The following is a 17,030-nucleotide window of genomic DNA, read 5'->3' as shown; positions in this document are numbered from 1 at the left end:
ATGGGAGTGAGAGACAACAAAAAGAGGTGCTCCCCCAGCCCTTCACTGTTGTCCTCCAGGCAAAACGGAAGCAATTTTATATGGCCCGCATCGTTCTACTGATTCTCCAGATGTTGATTTTGGTGATTTGACCTCTCATCTGAAAAGTTCAGTCACTAATCTTGGTGTTAAACTTGATTCTGCGCTTACTTTTGAAGGTCATGTAAGTGGGGTGGTAAAATCAGCTTTTTATCACCTCAGACGCCTGTCGAAGGTTAAGCCTTTCCTTTCCAAACCCAATTTGGAAACTCTTATTCATGCTTTTATCACCTCACATCTGGACTATTGTAATTCCCTTTTAATAGGGGTCAGGTCGGGCACCTTGTCACGCCTGCAGTTAGTGCAAAACGCGGCGGCGCGATTTTTAACCGGTAGTAGGAAATTCGATCACATCACTCCGGTTCTGGCTTCCTTGCATTGGCTTCCCATTGATTTTAGGGTTCGTTTTAAGGTCCTTTTATTGGTTTTTAAATCTTTAAATGGTCTGGCTCCTGTGTACTTATCTGACTTGCTGAAGCCACATGTTCCTCCTCGCTCGCTCCGTTCAGCTGAGCAGCTTCTGCTGTCGGTCCCTAAGTCGCGGCTGAAATGCAGAGGAGACCGTGCCTTTTCAATTGCGGCTCCGATGCTCTAGAATAACCTTCCCCTCCAAATTAGACAAGCGTCATCAGTGCAGGTCTTTAAGTCCAGATTGAAAACCTATTTTTATTCCCTGGCTTTTAACTCTGTAGGAAACTGACACCTTCTTATTTATTTTATTGTTTGTAATGATTTTATGGTATTTTTAATTTGGTTGTTGTTTTGATCTGTCATTTTTCGGATGTCTACGTCAGGTGCAGGGGATTTATATGACTAATAAATATAATATTTTTTTACATATACCAAATTGTTTTCATCAAAATGATACATATAAATACAGATTATTTAAAAAATGACTGTGATGTGACTGTGTTAGACTATTAATTTATTTGTACATGTGGGTGTTTTTTGTTATTTTACATTTTCCTGTTTTTTTGTAAATGGTTTATTTTAAATAACAGGTTAAAACTGCCATTTATTAAAATGTGTTGAAATGCTGAAAACGTTCAAATCCATGTTAAACTGTTTAAATATTAATGGTACTGTGAAAAGTGCAATGTGTTAGTTTAGAAGAGCATTTTCATCATACATGGTTCATTTTTACAAGTATCCGGTTTTATTGTGACGAGCTCATGATTATGAGAGGAAGCATGACCGGCAGCAGTACTGAGAGACACTCGAACGGAAAATGTATGTGTTTGAACTGGACTATCTGCTCATTCTGTAGAAGTTGACAAAAATATGTTGCCTGGTGTTACAAAACAACCAAATCCAACATTCAGAAATGACACATTCAATTCAATTCAATTCAATTTTATTTATATAGCGCCAAATCACAACATAAGTCGCCTCAAGGCGCTTCATAGATACAGAGAAAAACCCAACAATCATATGACCCCCTATGAGCAGCACTTTGGCAACAGTGGGAAGGAAAAACTCCCTTTTAACAGGAAGAAACCTCCGGCAGAACCAGGCTCAGGGAGGGGCGGCCATCTGCTGTGACCGATTGGGGTGAGAGAAGGAAGACAGGATAAAGACATGCTGTGGAAGAGAGACAGAGGTTAATAACAGATATGATTCAATGCAGAGAGGTCTGTTAACACATAGTGAGTGAGAAAGGTGACTGGAAAGGAAAAACTCAATGCATCATGGGAATCCCCCGGCAGCCTATGTCTATTGCAGCATAACTAAGGGAGGATTCAGGGTCACCTGGTCCAGCCCTAACTATATGCTTTAGCAAAAAGGAAAGTTTTAAGCCTAATCTTGAAAGTAGAGATAGTGTCTGTCTCCCGAATCCAAACTGGAAGCTCGTTCCACAGAAGAGGGGCCTGAAAACTGAAGGCTCTGCCTCCCATTCTACTTTTAAATACTCTAGGAACAACAAGTAGGCCTACAGAGCGAGAGCGAAGTGCTCTAATAGGGTGATATGGTACTACAAGGTCATTAAGATAAGATGGGGCCTGATTATTTAAGACCTTGTATGTGAGGAGCAGGATTTTGAATTCAATTCTGGATTTAACAGGAAGCCAATGAAGGGAAGCCAAAACAGGAGAAATATGCTCTCTCTTTCTAGTCCCTGTCAGGACTCTTGCTGCAGCATTTTGGATTAGTTGAAGGCTTTTCAGTGAGTTTTTTGGACATCCTGATAATAATGAATTACAGTCGTCCAGCCTGGAAGTAATAAATGCATGAACTCGTTTTTCAGCGTCACTCTGAGACAGGATATTTCTAATTTTAGAGATGTTGCGCAAATGGAAGAACGCAGTCTTACATATTTGTTTAATATCAAATCAAATCACTTTTATTGTCACATCACATGTGCAGGTACATTGGTACAGTACATGTGAGTGAAATTCTTGTGTGTGAGCTTCACAAGCAACAGAGTTGTGCAAAATACATTAATGTAAACAAGCAAAATACAAGAATGGCTACATCTGAAACTAATAAATATATGTACAATATATAATAGTATATGCATTTCTGGATGTGTATACTAAATATTTTTCTACGTGTGTGTGTGTGTGTGTGTGTGTGTGTGTGTACACATATTTTACAAATTAAATAGAGTCAACAATAAATAAAATATATAAAAATATACAGAGTTGAGACATGTGCAAAACAGTGGCATTACTGTACAGTATGGAGTGCATAATGTTGAAGTTCCAGTAGTGAAGGTGAGGTGTCTATGACGTGTTCAGCAGTCTGATGGCCTGGTGGAAGAAGCTGTCTCTCAGTCTGCTGGTACGGGACCGGATGCTGCAGAACCTCCTTCCTGATGGAAGTAGTCTGAACAGTTTATGGCTGGGGTGACTGGAGTCCTTGATGATCCTCCCCGCTTTCCTCAGGCAGTGCTTCCTGTAGATGTCTTGGAGGGAGGAAAGCTCACCTCCAATTATCCGTTCAGAGCACCGCACTACTCGCTGGAGAGCTTTGCAGTTGTAGGCGGTGCTGTTGCCATACCAGGTGGTGATGCATCCAGTGAGGATGCTCTCAATGGCACAGTGATAGAAGGTCCTGAGGATGCGGGGGCTCATGCCAAATCTTTTCAGTCTCCTGAGAAAGAAGAGGCGCTGCTGCGCCTTATTCACTGTTTTGTTTGTGTGTACTGACCACGTAAGATCCTCAGCCAGATGTACACCAAGGAAGCGGAAGCTGCTCACTCTCTCCACAGCAGCGCCGTTGATGGGGATGGGGGTGTGTACTTCTCTGCACCTCCGGAAGTCCACTATCAACTCCTTTGTCTTTGCGACGTTGAGGGTGAGATGGTTGTCTTGACACCAGTGGGTCAGGCCGCTGACCTCCTCCCTGTAGGCCGTCTCATCACCATTGGTGATAAGACCCACCACTGTAGTGTCGTCCGCAAACTTCACAATGATGTTGGAGTTGTTAGTGGCCGTGCAGTCGTAGGTGTAGAGTGAGTACAGGAGAGGGCTCAGTACACACCCCTGTGGAGCACCAGTGTTCAGTGTGATGGGGGATGAGGTGATGCTGCCCAGTCTGACCACTTGGCGTCTGTCAGACAGGAAGCTAAGGATCCAGCTGCAGAGGGAGCTGCTCAGTCCTAGATCCTGCAGTTTCCTGTCCAGCTTCGAGGGAACGATGGTATTGAATGCTGAGCTGTAATCTACAAACAGCATTCTCACATACGTGTCTCTCTTCTCCAGGTGTGACAGGGCAGTATGTAGTGTCAGGGCTATGGCATCATCAGTGGACCTGTTGTGGCGGTATGCGAACTGTAGAGGGTCCAGTGAGTCGGGTAGTGCAGAGCGGATGAAGTCCCTGACCAGCTTCTCAAAGCATTTGCTCACGATGGGGGTCAGGGCTACAGGTCGCCAGTCGTTCAATGAGGAGATGGTGGAGGATTTGGGTACAGGGACGACGGTGGCCATTTTGAAGCAGGCTGGGACTACAGACAGAGAGAGGGAAAGGTTGAAGATGTGCGTGAACACTCCAGCCAGCTGAGCCGCGCATGACTTGAGGACGTGGCCGGGAATCCCGTCCGGACCAGTAGCTTTGCATGCGTTCACCTTCCTGAAGCACTTCCGCACATCCTCCTCAGACACAGTGTGCGCACTGACGTCATCCGCAGTGCGCACACTGTCCGGTCTCGTGGTGTTCGCTGTGTCGAATCTAGCGTAGAATACGTTTAGATCCTCACACAGAGAGGCCGTGGTCTGCGGTGTGCTGGGTTTCCCTCTGAAGTCTGTGATCATGTTTAGTCCCTGCCACATACTCCGAGGGTTGTCAAACTGTTGCTCCACCTGTCCCTGTACTCACATTTGGCTGCTTTGATCGTCTTCCGGAGTTGGTAATGTGTGTGTTTGTAGTCCGATGTGTTCGCGGAGGCAAAGGCGGTGCTCCGTGCCGCGCGAACATCTCCGTTAATCCAGGGTTTTTGATTTGGGAAGGATTTAACTGTTCTGGATGGGACGACATCTTCCACGCATTTCCTGATAAATCCGCAGACTGAGTCTTTGTACTCATCAATGTCCCTAGCAGCCACGTGAAACATTTCCCAGTCCGCGTGATCAAAACAGTCCTGTGTGTATTTAAGGACATGTCCTGGTCAAAAATGACTCCAGATAGAGCTGGGTGTCATCTGCATAGCAGTGAAAATGTATGCTATGTCTTCTAATGATACTGCCTAAGGGAAGCATGTATAATGTAAACAGAATTGGTCCTAGCACTGAACCCTGTGGAACTCCATAATTAACCTCAGTGTGTGAAGAGGACTCTCCATTTACATGAACAAATTGAAGTCTATTAGATAGATATGATACAAACCACTGCAGTGCAGTACCTGTAATACCTACATGTAACCCAGAGTAATTTCCTGCACTTATTTCCTGCCATTGAACGCATCACAAATGCATGACTCCAACCACATGACTTTGCTCAGCCAATCGAATGGCATGTAGGTCATAGTAAGCCTGTCCCGGCTTCCTCCCGTCAGATGCGTGGAGGCAAGCCAGGTGACAGAGCTGTTGCAGGTGTGTATTGGCAAACATTTGCTTTTCCCGTTTTAATGCATTTTCTTAACACCAACTAACTTATGCAACTTAGATGCTGATTACTGTGAGCCAGAGCCATAATGTTGTTGTGCACTGAACAGAATGGAATTGGTGAGTTTGAACTTTTAATTGACTGTTTGTATTGCTACCAGCTGACCCTAATCGGCTGCTGCCGGTCCAAACAATTTGATTTTGATTTGACTGATAGTTGTTGAATAACAAATGTTGTGGAGCTACATAGTATGTATGTAACAGTTGAAATGTTTTCAGTTAAATCCTTATTGGTTAGAAATATTATATTTAACCAATATATTGTTTGTTTATTTTTATAAATTGTGTACACAGGAACAAGAATAACTTAATGTATTTAGCTTAATTGGCTGACATTTTTGTATGTTATTCTTGTGATTTCTTATTGGCCTTGTTTATTTAATGCAGGCCAGGTGAACCTTTTTTGGGTATGGAAAAGGATGGCGAGCCAATGAACGGCTAGGAGCAGGACTCATTCTGCATTGAAGCTTCCACTGGACTGGTAGGAAGCTATCAAAGGCGACGCTCTGTCCCGTAATTTCCGAATACACTGATTTCCACAATCATACACACCAGTTCCCCCGTTTATGGACAATAGCGCTTGGACATTGCTCATGGATATTCAGATAAAACTCATGGACTTCAGTGTGGATCAGTGTTTTCGATGTTAACATGTGTTATTTATGGGGAACTTTTTTTTGAGAATCTTTATTGCTTGGTATAAGCCGGAAGAATTTGCTTAGTTGTTTTTGTGCACCCCCACTGGGTTTTTCTATTAATTAAATAGCTACAGCAGGAATGATTATTTAAGCTTTCATTTTCTTTTCTTAATTTTCTTTGCTTTCGGTTAAATACATGGTACCTGCAAAAGCATTTTGTGTTGTGTGTATTTAATTACTGCCCATCAGCTCCGGTAGCATTCCTAAATCTTCTGATTAATAATAACCACAAAATCACACTCAATCCCTAGCCTGTATTACCTCATTAGCGCTACATCAGTGTTACATTACTTGGCGAGCCAGCCAGGAGCTGATTTGGTTAGTAATTAATGTATATTCAAACTCACCAATTCATTTTTCCCCATAATGGAAGTTTTTGAGACACTTGCCATTAAGATCCCAAATGCGGTTTTAGTTGACGGAGTAACTGAGCACTCAGTTAATGAAGTTGTACTTTTCCTTGAACAGTATGGTGACATAGCTCGCAAGGTTACTATAGATTCACCAGAATCTGAATTTAATGACATGCTTGTCGCTGAGTACGCTTCGGGTTTATCTTTAACGCGGTTGTCTCAGTTGCTACCGCACACATCTATGTCAGATTCAGGTGACAAACTCCATATTGAAAGTCTATCTGAAGTTTATGCATCAAGAGTTAGTGGTTCCAAGACAAATACTTACTTGGCAGACTTAAAAAGAATAGCCAAATTATCTGGGAGGGATTATGCAGAAGTCCTCAGTGAGGGGATGACCCAGATACGCCGGTCCCTTGCAGAGCTCAACCCAGAGACTCCAGTGGTTGCAAAACCAGAACTAGAAGATTCAAACCCTCCCGATTCAGTCTTTCCTTCTTCACTACCAGCCCCTCTTCCATCTAAGTCCCCTTCTGTTACCAGTAGTGCTGAAGCGCACGGCGGAGAGAGGCATTCTGCCTCCATTCCAGCGGCTGATCTCAACCCTCCTGAAGTACAACGCTATGTTGTGGAACACGTTGTTCGGAGTGGGGACAGCTCGCTGCATGCATTCCATCGACTGAGAGCGTTTTCTGGTAAAGTGCCCAGGCCAATCCAAGAGACAGATTATGATATATGGCGGTCAGGGGTCGAATTAGCCCTGAAAGATCCATCTATATCTGATCTGCAGCGCACCAGACTGATTCGTGACAGTCTACTGCCTCCTGCCTGTAATATGGTAAAGCATCTCAGCCTTGACACACCACCAGAGGTCTATATGAAACAACTTGACTCAGCCTATGGCACTGTGCAAGATGGAGATGAGTTATACGCCAAGTTCATGGACACCTTCCAGGACAGCGGGGAAAAGCCTTCGGCCTATTTGCAACGTCTGCAGGTGGTGTTACAGCATGCAGCAAAAAGAGGGGGTGTTTTAGAGAAAGACATAGACAACCGACTGTTGAATCAATTCTGCAGGGGATGTTGGGATAACAATTTAATATCGGAACTCCAACTTAAGCAAAAGAAGCACAACCCCCCCAAATTTACTGAGCTTCTATTACTCCTTCGAACTGAAGAGGACAGAGAGGCAGCAAAGACATTAAGGATGAAACAGCATTTGGGACCGACAAAACAGAAAGCCACCACTAATGCCCAGTTTGCCAATACTGGAGAAGAAACTAACCTCTGTGCTGCGCTAACCACTCTGACTAAACGGCTCTCACAACAGATGGCAGCTATACAACAGCAGCTTTCAGCTTTGACAGCACAGCAGTGTAATGTCAAACCACCGGTTGCTGCCTGCCCAGCTCCAAAGCTCTATGGGCCTAAGAAGGTTGGTAAGAATCCAAAACCTAGCGTCTCCAGCCCTAAACCAGGGTTTTGCTTCCGCTGTGGAGAAGATGGTCACATTAAGCCACAATGTGAAAATGCACCCAATTCAGCATTGGTAAGTGCCAAGCGGAAGCAATTTGACAGCAAACAAAAGTGGCAGAAGCAAAAGTCCTCTGCTTCTGAGGATTTAAACTAGTTCCAGTTCCTGTTGAGGGGCAAACAGGAGCTGAGCTGGACCAACCTTGTCCCGCTGAGAACAAAAAGCATGCCAAGTGTGCAAAGCCGCAGACAAAGATCCACACTAGATTACCACCAGGATTAGTTGGATCCAGATGTACAGCAGAAGTCAACATTGCAGGTTGCAACTGCCCGTGTCTACTGGATACTGGTTCCCAGGTTACCACAATTCCAGTTTCATTCTATAATGAGCATCTCTCCGATCAGCCAGTCCACCCATTGAATGAGCTTCTTCATGTGGAGGGGGCTGCTGGTCAATGTGTTCCATACCTTGGGTATGTTGAGGTTGCCATGACATTTCCAAAAGACTTTCTTGGGAGTGACTTCCCAGTTCAAACGCTTGCACTTGTTGTTCCTGATGTGAGACCTGATTATCCAACCTCAGTACTTGTTGGCATGAATACACTTGAAATTCTTTATGAACAATTCTCTTCTAGTAACTGTTCATCATTCCAGCCTACCTCTTACGGGTACAGAGCAGTTCTGCAAACTCTCCAAGTGACATACCAACAGAATTGGATTGATCATCTTGGTGTTGTGACGACCCTTAGTAAATCTCCTGTGCTAATTCCAGCTGGCTGCACAGTTGTGGTCGAGGGTTCTGCCAAGCTTCTCAGCCCAGCTAGTCAATGTGTTGTCATTCAGCACCCGGATTCAGGCCTGCCGGGTGGTTTGTGTGTCAGTAATTGTCTAGTCGCTCTTAAAGGTGGTACACATACTCAGGTTCCAGTTGTTGTGTCAAACAGAACAGAGCAAGACATCTACATACCAGCTTTGAGTGTCATTGCAGAGCTGGGAGCCTATGACTGCATAGTCTCTGAGCACAGTGTGACCAACCCCCCAGATCGGGAGATGGTGTCAACACCCCTCACTTTCAAATTTGGCGAGTCACCAATACCAGCGGAATGGAGAGAACGGATCACAACAAAACTAAATGCCATGTCTGAAGTTTTTTCACATCATGACTTGGATTTTGGTTGCACTAAGGAAGTGAAGCATCACATCAAGCTCCATGACAATACCCCTTTTAAACACAAAGCAAGACCTATTCATCCCCAGGACATAGAAGCTGTTCGTAAACATCTTCGAGAGCTTCTAGATGCTGGTGTTATCAGGGAGTCGGAGTCATCATTTTCATCACCAATAGTGGTTGTCAAGAAGAAAAATGGAGACATTCGACTATGTATTGACTACCGCAAACTCAACCTGCAAACGATTAAGGATGTGTACGCATTGCCCAACTTGGAGGAATCGTTTACAGCACTCACTGGATCGAAATGGTTCTCTGTGCTTGATCTCAAATCTGGTTATTATCAGATAGAGATGGATGAAGCTGATAAAGCCAAAACCGCTTTTGTGACGCCAATTGGGTTTTGGGAGTTCAACCGAATGCCTCAAGGAGTTACTAATGCACCTTCAACGTTCCAAAGACTCATGGAGAGGTGCATGGGAGACTTGCACTTGAAAGAGGTCCTCGTGTTTTTGGATGATTTGATCATATTCTCCAACACTCTTGAGGAGCACGAAGACCGTTTGCTGAGGGTGTTGAATCGCTTGAGAGAATTTGGGTTAAAACTTTCTCCAGAAAAATGCAAATTCTTTCAGACATCCGTCCGATACTTGGGCCACATTGTTTCAGAAAATGGTGTTGAGACAGACCCAGAAAAGGTTGCCACCTTGAAATCCTGGCCAATTCCAACCAACCTGAAGACCTTGAAATCTTTTCTGGGATTCGCTGGCTACTATAGGCGTTTTATTAAGGGATATGCCATGATTGCCAAGCCACTCAACAACCTCACACGTGGATATCCATCCACACACAAAAGCTCCAAAAATGAGACTTCTAAGAGCTCACAGTTTGATCCCAAGCACTCCTTTGGTTCCAGGTGGAGTCCTGAATGTCAGTTGGCTTTTGATACCCTCATTGACAAACTTACCACTGCACCAGTTCTAGGTTTTGCTGATCCGGCACTGCCTTACATTCTCCACACAGATGCCAGCACCAACGGATTGGGCGCTGCCCTTTACCAAGAGCAAGAGGGGAGACTTAGGGTGATAGCCTATGCTAGTAGGGGGTTGTCATCCAGTGAAAGTCGTTACCCAGCTCACAAGCTTGAATTCTTGGCACTGAAGTGGAGCGTGACAGAAAAATTTCATGATTACTTGTACGGAGCAAGCTTTACAGTGGTCACGGATAACAACCCACTTACCTATATCTTGACATCAGCAAAGTTGGATGCTACCGGCCATCGTTGGCTGGCTGCTCTTTCTACATTCTCGTTCAAGATACAGTATCGAGCAGGCAAGCAAAACCTGGATGCAGATGCACTTTCCCGTCTGCCCCATGATGGTACTTCCTCTGGGGAACCTGCTCAAAAAGATGAGGAGCTAATTAATCAGTTTACTCAACAACATCTCTCAAGCAGCAGTGATGGTGAAATATCAGCTGAAGTTGTCGATGCGATTTGCCAAAGTGGTGTTGTCAGGACCCAAGCTGAGAATAGTTTGGTTGAATCCCTGTCCATCAACACAGCAGTGCTTCCTGAGAATTACTCAGAAGATTCACATGGACTTCCTGTTATTTCCACCATATCCCATTCTGAGCTTTATGAAAAACAGAGAACTGATCCAACTCTTCAGGAGGTTATTCACCAGTTGGAGTCAGGAGAAAAAGTTCCTCTGACAGCCAGGAAAGAGCTTCCTGAAATTCCTCTTCTCCTTCGCGAACTGAACAAATTGGAGCTGATTGATGGTATCCTCTATAGGATAAGATATGAAAATGAACAACCATCATACCAACTGGTCCTTCCGACAGAACTGCGGCAAACTGTTCTCCACAGCCTCCACAATGATATGGGCCACCTGGGAGTGGAACGGACCCTTGACCTTGCCAGGACTCGGTTCTATTGGCCAAGAATGGCAGTGGATGTGGAAAATAAAATAAAAACCTGTGGCCGGTGTATTCGCCGGAAAAGCTTGCCGGAGAGAGCTGCTCCTCTGGTTAACATTCGGACATCACGTCCGCTTGAACTCATTTGTATGGATTTCCTCAGTCTCGAGCCCGATACTAGCAACACCAAAGACATCCTGGTACTGACAGATCATTTTACCAAATATGCCCTTGCCATTCCAACACCAAACCAAAAGGCAAAAACTGTGGCTAACTGTCTTTGGGAAAACTTCATTGTTTATTATGGAATTCCAGAAAGACTCCATACAGATCAAGGGCCAGACTTTGAGTCGAAATTGATAAAGGAGTTATGCGCCCTGTTGGGAGTCCAAAAGTGTCACACAACACCGTACCATCCAAGAGGAAACCCAGTAGAGAGGTTTAATCGCACTCTACTGGCCATGTTGGGAACTCTTGAATCCAAACAGAAATCCAAATGGAAACAGTTTGTGAAACCACTTGTCCATGCCTACAACTGTACTAAAAATGAAGTCACTGGCTACACCCCATACGAACTAATGTTTGGACGTTGTCCTCGTCTCCCCATTGACCTCGCTTTTAATCTTCCTGTACGTGAGAAAGAACAACAGACACATTCACAGTATGTACACGACTTAAAAGCTAGGTTGAAAGAAAGTTATCTGCTATCTTCAAAGAATGCTGCAAAGAACGCTGAGAGGAACAAGACTCGATTTGACCAACGTATTATACCGTCCAAGCTAGAAGTTGGAAGCAGAGTTTTGGTACGGAACATGAGGCTGAGGGGCAAACATAAACTTGCTGACAAATGGGAACCAGATGTCTTTGTAGTGCTGAAATGTGCCAAAGATCTCCCCGTCTACACTGTAAAACCAGAATGCAAAGACGGCCCAATTCGCACATTGCACAGAGATCTCCTTCTTCCGTGTGGGTTTCTTCCTGCAACAGAGTCAGGACCATCAGATGAGACTATTCCAATCACACCCTCTTTAACTCGTCAACAGGCCAAGAAACAACAGGAATCTCCTGAGTACTTTGTTGAAGAGAATGTATTTGAACCGACCTTTGTCCACCTTGCCCCGCTCCCAATGGAGTTTAGAGTGGAGAAGTCTCTCAACCCCCTACAGTCTTTTCCCAGTGGTGAGGAGGAAAGACTTCCTCCAACATCTACACCTGAAATGGAATCAGCTGGAGAAGCTCTGTCAGGATCCCAGAGGGAAGACCCATTGGAGTTTGATGCTGATGAAACATCAGGGGAAGATTTGCTTGAAATCTTACCCGAACCCATTCTTGAAACCATGTCTACAGACTTGTCCGATCCTGGAGTCTCTGACAACTTAGCGGCCGAGCCTAGTCCTGTGACATTACCAACTCTTAATTGCTCAGATTCGGTTGTTGACCCCCCTCTGAGGCGGTCAACGCGTCACAGATCACCACCTAGGCGACTTCAGTATGCCCGCTTAGGCAATCCATTGATATCAGTTGTTCAGTCTCTGTTTCATAGTCTGTCAGATGCTTTAACCACCGCAACCACCAATTCTAACCCTTCAGTCGTACATATTGTGTAGTGTTGTCATGCAACGGGACGTGCATGTATTCAAGGGGGGAGGGTGTAACCCAGAGTAATTTCCTGCACTTATTTCCTGCCATTGAACGCATCACAAATGCATGACTCCAACCACATGACTTTGCTCAGCCAATCGAATGGCATGTAGGTCATAGTAAGCCTGTCCCGGCTTCCTCCCGTCAGATGCGTGGAGGCAAGCCAGGTGACAGAGCTGTTGCAGGTGTGTATTGGCAAACATTTGCTTTTCCCGTTTTAATGCATTTTCTTAACACCAACTAACTTATGCAACTTAGATGCTGATTACTGTGAGCCAGAGCCATAATGTTGTTGTGCACTGAACAGAATGGAATTGGTGAGTTTGAACTTTTAATTGACTGTTTGTATTGCTACCAGCTGACCCTAATCGGCTGCTGCCGGTCCAAACAATTTGATTTTGATTTGACTGATAGTTGTTGAATAACAAATGTTGTGGAGCTACATAGTATGTATGTAACAGTTGAAATGTTTTCAGTTAAATCCTTATTGGTTAGAAATATTATATTTAACCAATATATTGTTTGTTTATTTTTATAAATTGTGTACACAGGAACAAGAATAACTTAATGTATTTAGCTTAATTGGCTGACATTTTTGTATGTTATTCTTGTGATTTCTTATTGGCCTTGTTTATTTAATGCAGGCCAGGTGAACCTTTTTTGGGTATGGAAAAGGATGGCGAGCCAATGAACGGCTAGGAGCAGGACTCATTCTGCATTGAAGCTTCCACTGGACTGGTAGGAAGCTATCAAAGGCGACGCTCTGTCCCGTAATTTCCGAATACACTGATTTCCACAATCATACACACCAGTTCCCCCGTTTATGGACAATAGCGCTTGGACATTGCTCATGGATATTCAGATAAAACTCATGGACTTCAGTGTGGATCAGTGTTTTCGATGTTAACATGTGTTATTTATGGGGAACTTTTTTTTGAGAATCTTTATTGCTTGGTATAAGCCGGAAGAATTTGCTTAGTTGTTTTTGTGCACCCCCACTGGGTTTTTCTATTAATTAAATAGCTACAGCAGGAATGATTATTTAAGCTTTCATTTTCTTTTCTTAATTTTCTTTGCTTTCGGTTAAATACATGGTACCTGCAAAAGCATTTTGTGTTGTGTGTATTTAATTACTGCCCATCAGCTCCGGTAGCATTCCTAAATCTTCTGATTAATAATAACCACAAAATCACACTCAATCCCTAGCCTGTATTACCTCATTAGCGCTACATCAGTGTTACATACAGCATGTTCTAATCGCTCTAATAGGATATTATGGTCGACAGTATCGAATGCTGCACTAAGGTCTAGCAGGACAAGCACAGAGATGAGTCCACTGTCAGAGGCCATAAGAAGATCATTTGTAACCTTCACTAAAGCTGTTTCTGTGCTGTGATGAGCTCTGAAACCTGACTGAAACTCTTCAAATAAACCATTCCTCTGCAGATGATCTGTTAGCTGTTTGACAACTACTCTTTCAAGGATTTTTGATATGAAAGGAAGGTTGGAGATTGGCCTATAATTAGCTAAGACTGCTGGGTCTAGAGATGGCTTTTTGAGTAAAGGTTTAACTACAGCCAGCTTGAAGGCCTGTGGTACATAGCCGATCATTAGAGATAGGTTGATCATATTTAAGATCGAAGAATTAATTAATGGCAGGACTTCTTTGAGCAGTTTTGTAGGAATGGGGTCTAAAAGACACGTTGATGGTTTGGAGGAAGTAATTATTGAAGTTAACTCAGAAAGATCAATTAGAGAAAAAGAGTCTAACTTAACATCAATGGTACTAAGAGTAGCTGTAGATAATATTACATCTGTGGGATGATTACTCGTAATTTTTTCTCTAATGATAAAAATTTTATTTGTGAAGAAGTTCATGAAGTCATTACTAGTTAACGTTAAAGGGATTGTTGGCTCAAAAGAGCTCTGACTTTTTGTCAGCCTGGCTACAGTGCTGAAGAGAAACCTGGGGTTGTTCTTATTTTCTTCAATCAGTGATGAATAGTAAGATGTTCTGGCTTTGCGGAGGGCTTACTTATAAAGCAGCAAACTATTTCTCCAGGCTAAATGATGATCCTCTAAAATTGTGACACGCCATTTCCTCTCCAGATTACGAGTCATCTGCTTTAGGGTACGTGTTTGAAAATTATACCACGGAGTCAGGTACTTCTGATTAGAAACCTTAGTTTTCACAGGAGCTACAGTATCCAGAGTCGTACGTAGTGAGGAGGTGAAATTATTAACAAGATAATCGACTTCTGTTGGGGTAGCGTTCAGATAGCTGCTCTGCTCTATGTTGGTACAGGGCATTGGAGATGATAACAGTGGGTGGATTATAGTCTTAAACTTAGTTACAGCGCTTTCAGAAAGACATCTACTTTGATAAAGTCTACTCTCCACCGCTGTGTAATCAATTATTGTAAATGTAAATGTTATCAGGAAATGATCAGACAGGAGAGGGTTTTCAAGAAACACTGTTAAATGTTCAGTTTCTATGCCATATGTTAAAACAAGATCTAGAGTGTGATTAAAGTGGTGGGTGGGTTCTTTTACATTTTGAGAGAAACCAATTGATTCTAATAACAGATTAAATGCCATGTTGAGGCTGTCATTTTTAGCATCTACATGGATGTTAAAATCACCCACAATAATTATTTTATCTGAGCTCAGAACTAAATTAGATATAAAGTCTGAGAAATCAGACAGAAACTCTGTGTAAGGCCCAGGTGGACGATAGATGATAACAAGTAAGACTGGTTTCTGAATTTTACAGCTGGGGTGGACGAGGCTAAGCATCAGGCTTTCAAATGAATTAAAAGTCTGTCTTGGTCTTTCATTAATTAATAGGCTGGTGTGAAAAATTGCTGCCACACCGCCCCCTCGGCCTGTGCTTCAAGATTTCTGGTAGTTAGAATGACTCGGGGATGTTGATTCATTTAAACTAACATAATCATCCTGCTGCAACCAGGTTTCTGTAAGGCAGAGTAAATCAATTTGTTGATCAATTATTAAGTCATGTACTAACAGAGACTTGGAGGAGAGAGACCTAATATTTAATAATCCACATTTCACTGTTTTACTCTTTGGTTCAGATGTGGATACTGTATTGTTCTTTCTTTGTAATTGTTTATGTTTAAGTTGTTTGTTGCTGGTTTTTAGTTTGTTTTTTGTCTGTTTGGGAGCTGACACAGTCTCTATGGAGATGGGTTTTTGGGGGGGTAGCAGGAGGAGAGAAGCTGCAGAGAGGCGTGTAAGACTGCAACTCTGCTTCCTGGTCCCAACTCTGGATAGTCATATTTTGGGGGGTTTAATAAATTTGTCCATATTTCTAGAAATGAGAGCTGCTCCATCCAAAGTGGGATGGATGCCGTCTCTCCTAACAAGACCAGGTTTCCTCCAGAAGGTTTTCCAATTATCTATGAAGCCCACATCGTTTCTGGGACACCACTCAGGCAGGCAGCAATTTAAGAAGAAAATGCAGCTAAACATGTCACTCCTGGTCTGATTGGGGAGGGGACCAGAGAAAACTACAGAGTCCGACATTGTCTTGGCAAAGTTACACACAGATTCAATATTGATTTCAGTGACCTCCGATTGGCGTAACCGGGTGTCATTACTGCCGACGTGAATTATGATCTTACTGAATTTACGTTTACCCTTAGCCAGCAGTTTTAAATTTACTTCAATGTCGCCTGCTCTGGCCCCTGGAAGACAATTGACTATGGTTGCCGGTGTCTCTAGCTTCACATGTCTGAGAACAGAATCACCAATTACCAGAGTTTGACCCCCGGCGGGTGTGTCGCCGAGTGGGGAAAAACGGTTAGACACATGAACGGGTTGGTGGTGTACCTGGGGCTTCTGTTTAGGACTATGCTTCCTCCTCACCGTGACCCAGCCGCCCTCTTTCCCCAGCTGCTTGGGGTCTGCCGGGGAACAGCTAGCGGGGCCTACGCTATCTTCAGCTGCACCAGCTACAGGGGCCTGGTTAGCTATGGGTGAATGAAGGGTACGAAGCTACATTTGTTACAGATATCATTACTGCTAAAGGAGGCCGAGGAGTAACTAAACATCTGACACAATGAGCAAGAAAGTGCAGGAGGGACAGGTGAAGTAGCCATGGTGCTAACGAGTCGGCTACGAGCTAAGCTAAGCTAAGCTAAGCTCGCGAAACAGTACAGAGACAGTGAGTGAATACTTTGGCTATAAATTAGGTAGTGAGTACACAGAAAGTGTGCTTCGGATGAAGCACGTGAAGATTATACTATGAAAAAGAATGTATTTAAAAGTTGTTAATTAAATTGCTAAGCAAATAAGCTACTCAGAAACACCACTGTGTTTGAGCAGGAACAGGAAGTGATACTCTACCGCAGAGCGAGCGAACACCCTGTGTGTATATATGTGCATGTAAGCTGCAGGAAAGATCATGTATCCCTTCAGGTCTGTGCAGTAATCAGGATGTTTCCAACAGAAAATAACACAACAGCACTTAAACGTCCAAAATATATGACCTGGAGGGACATTTAGAGGATGTACCTAAACTCTCAGCTCTTACCCCTGATGTGCAGCTTTCCCATATTCCCTCCTCCCCATCACTCTG

General features: G+C 43.6%; 1 long non-coding RNA gene across 1 annotated transcript; it reads left to right on the top strand.

The window, feature by feature from the left end:
* The first annotated feature begins 4,938 nt into the window (after positions 1 to 4,938).
* Positions 4,939 to 6,122, top strand: LOC309718145. The gene is made up of 3 exons (XR_014279883.1): positions 4,939 to 5,108; positions 5,182 to 5,240; positions 5,568 to 6,122. It is a non-coding gene; the product is annotated as an uncharacterized lncRNA (long non-coding RNA).
* The last annotated feature ends 10,908 nt before the right edge of the window (positions 6,123 to 17,030 follow it).

The sequence above is a fragment of the Aulonocara stuartgranti genome (genome assembly GCF_965226115.1).
Source record: "Aulonocara stuartgranti genome assembly, chromosome: 2".
NCBI classification, from domain to species: domain Eukaryota; kingdom Metazoa; phylum Chordata; class Actinopteri; order Cichliformes; family Cichlidae; genus Aulonocara; species Aulonocara stuartgranti.
This window is presented reverse-complemented; position numbering and strand designations above follow the sequence as displayed.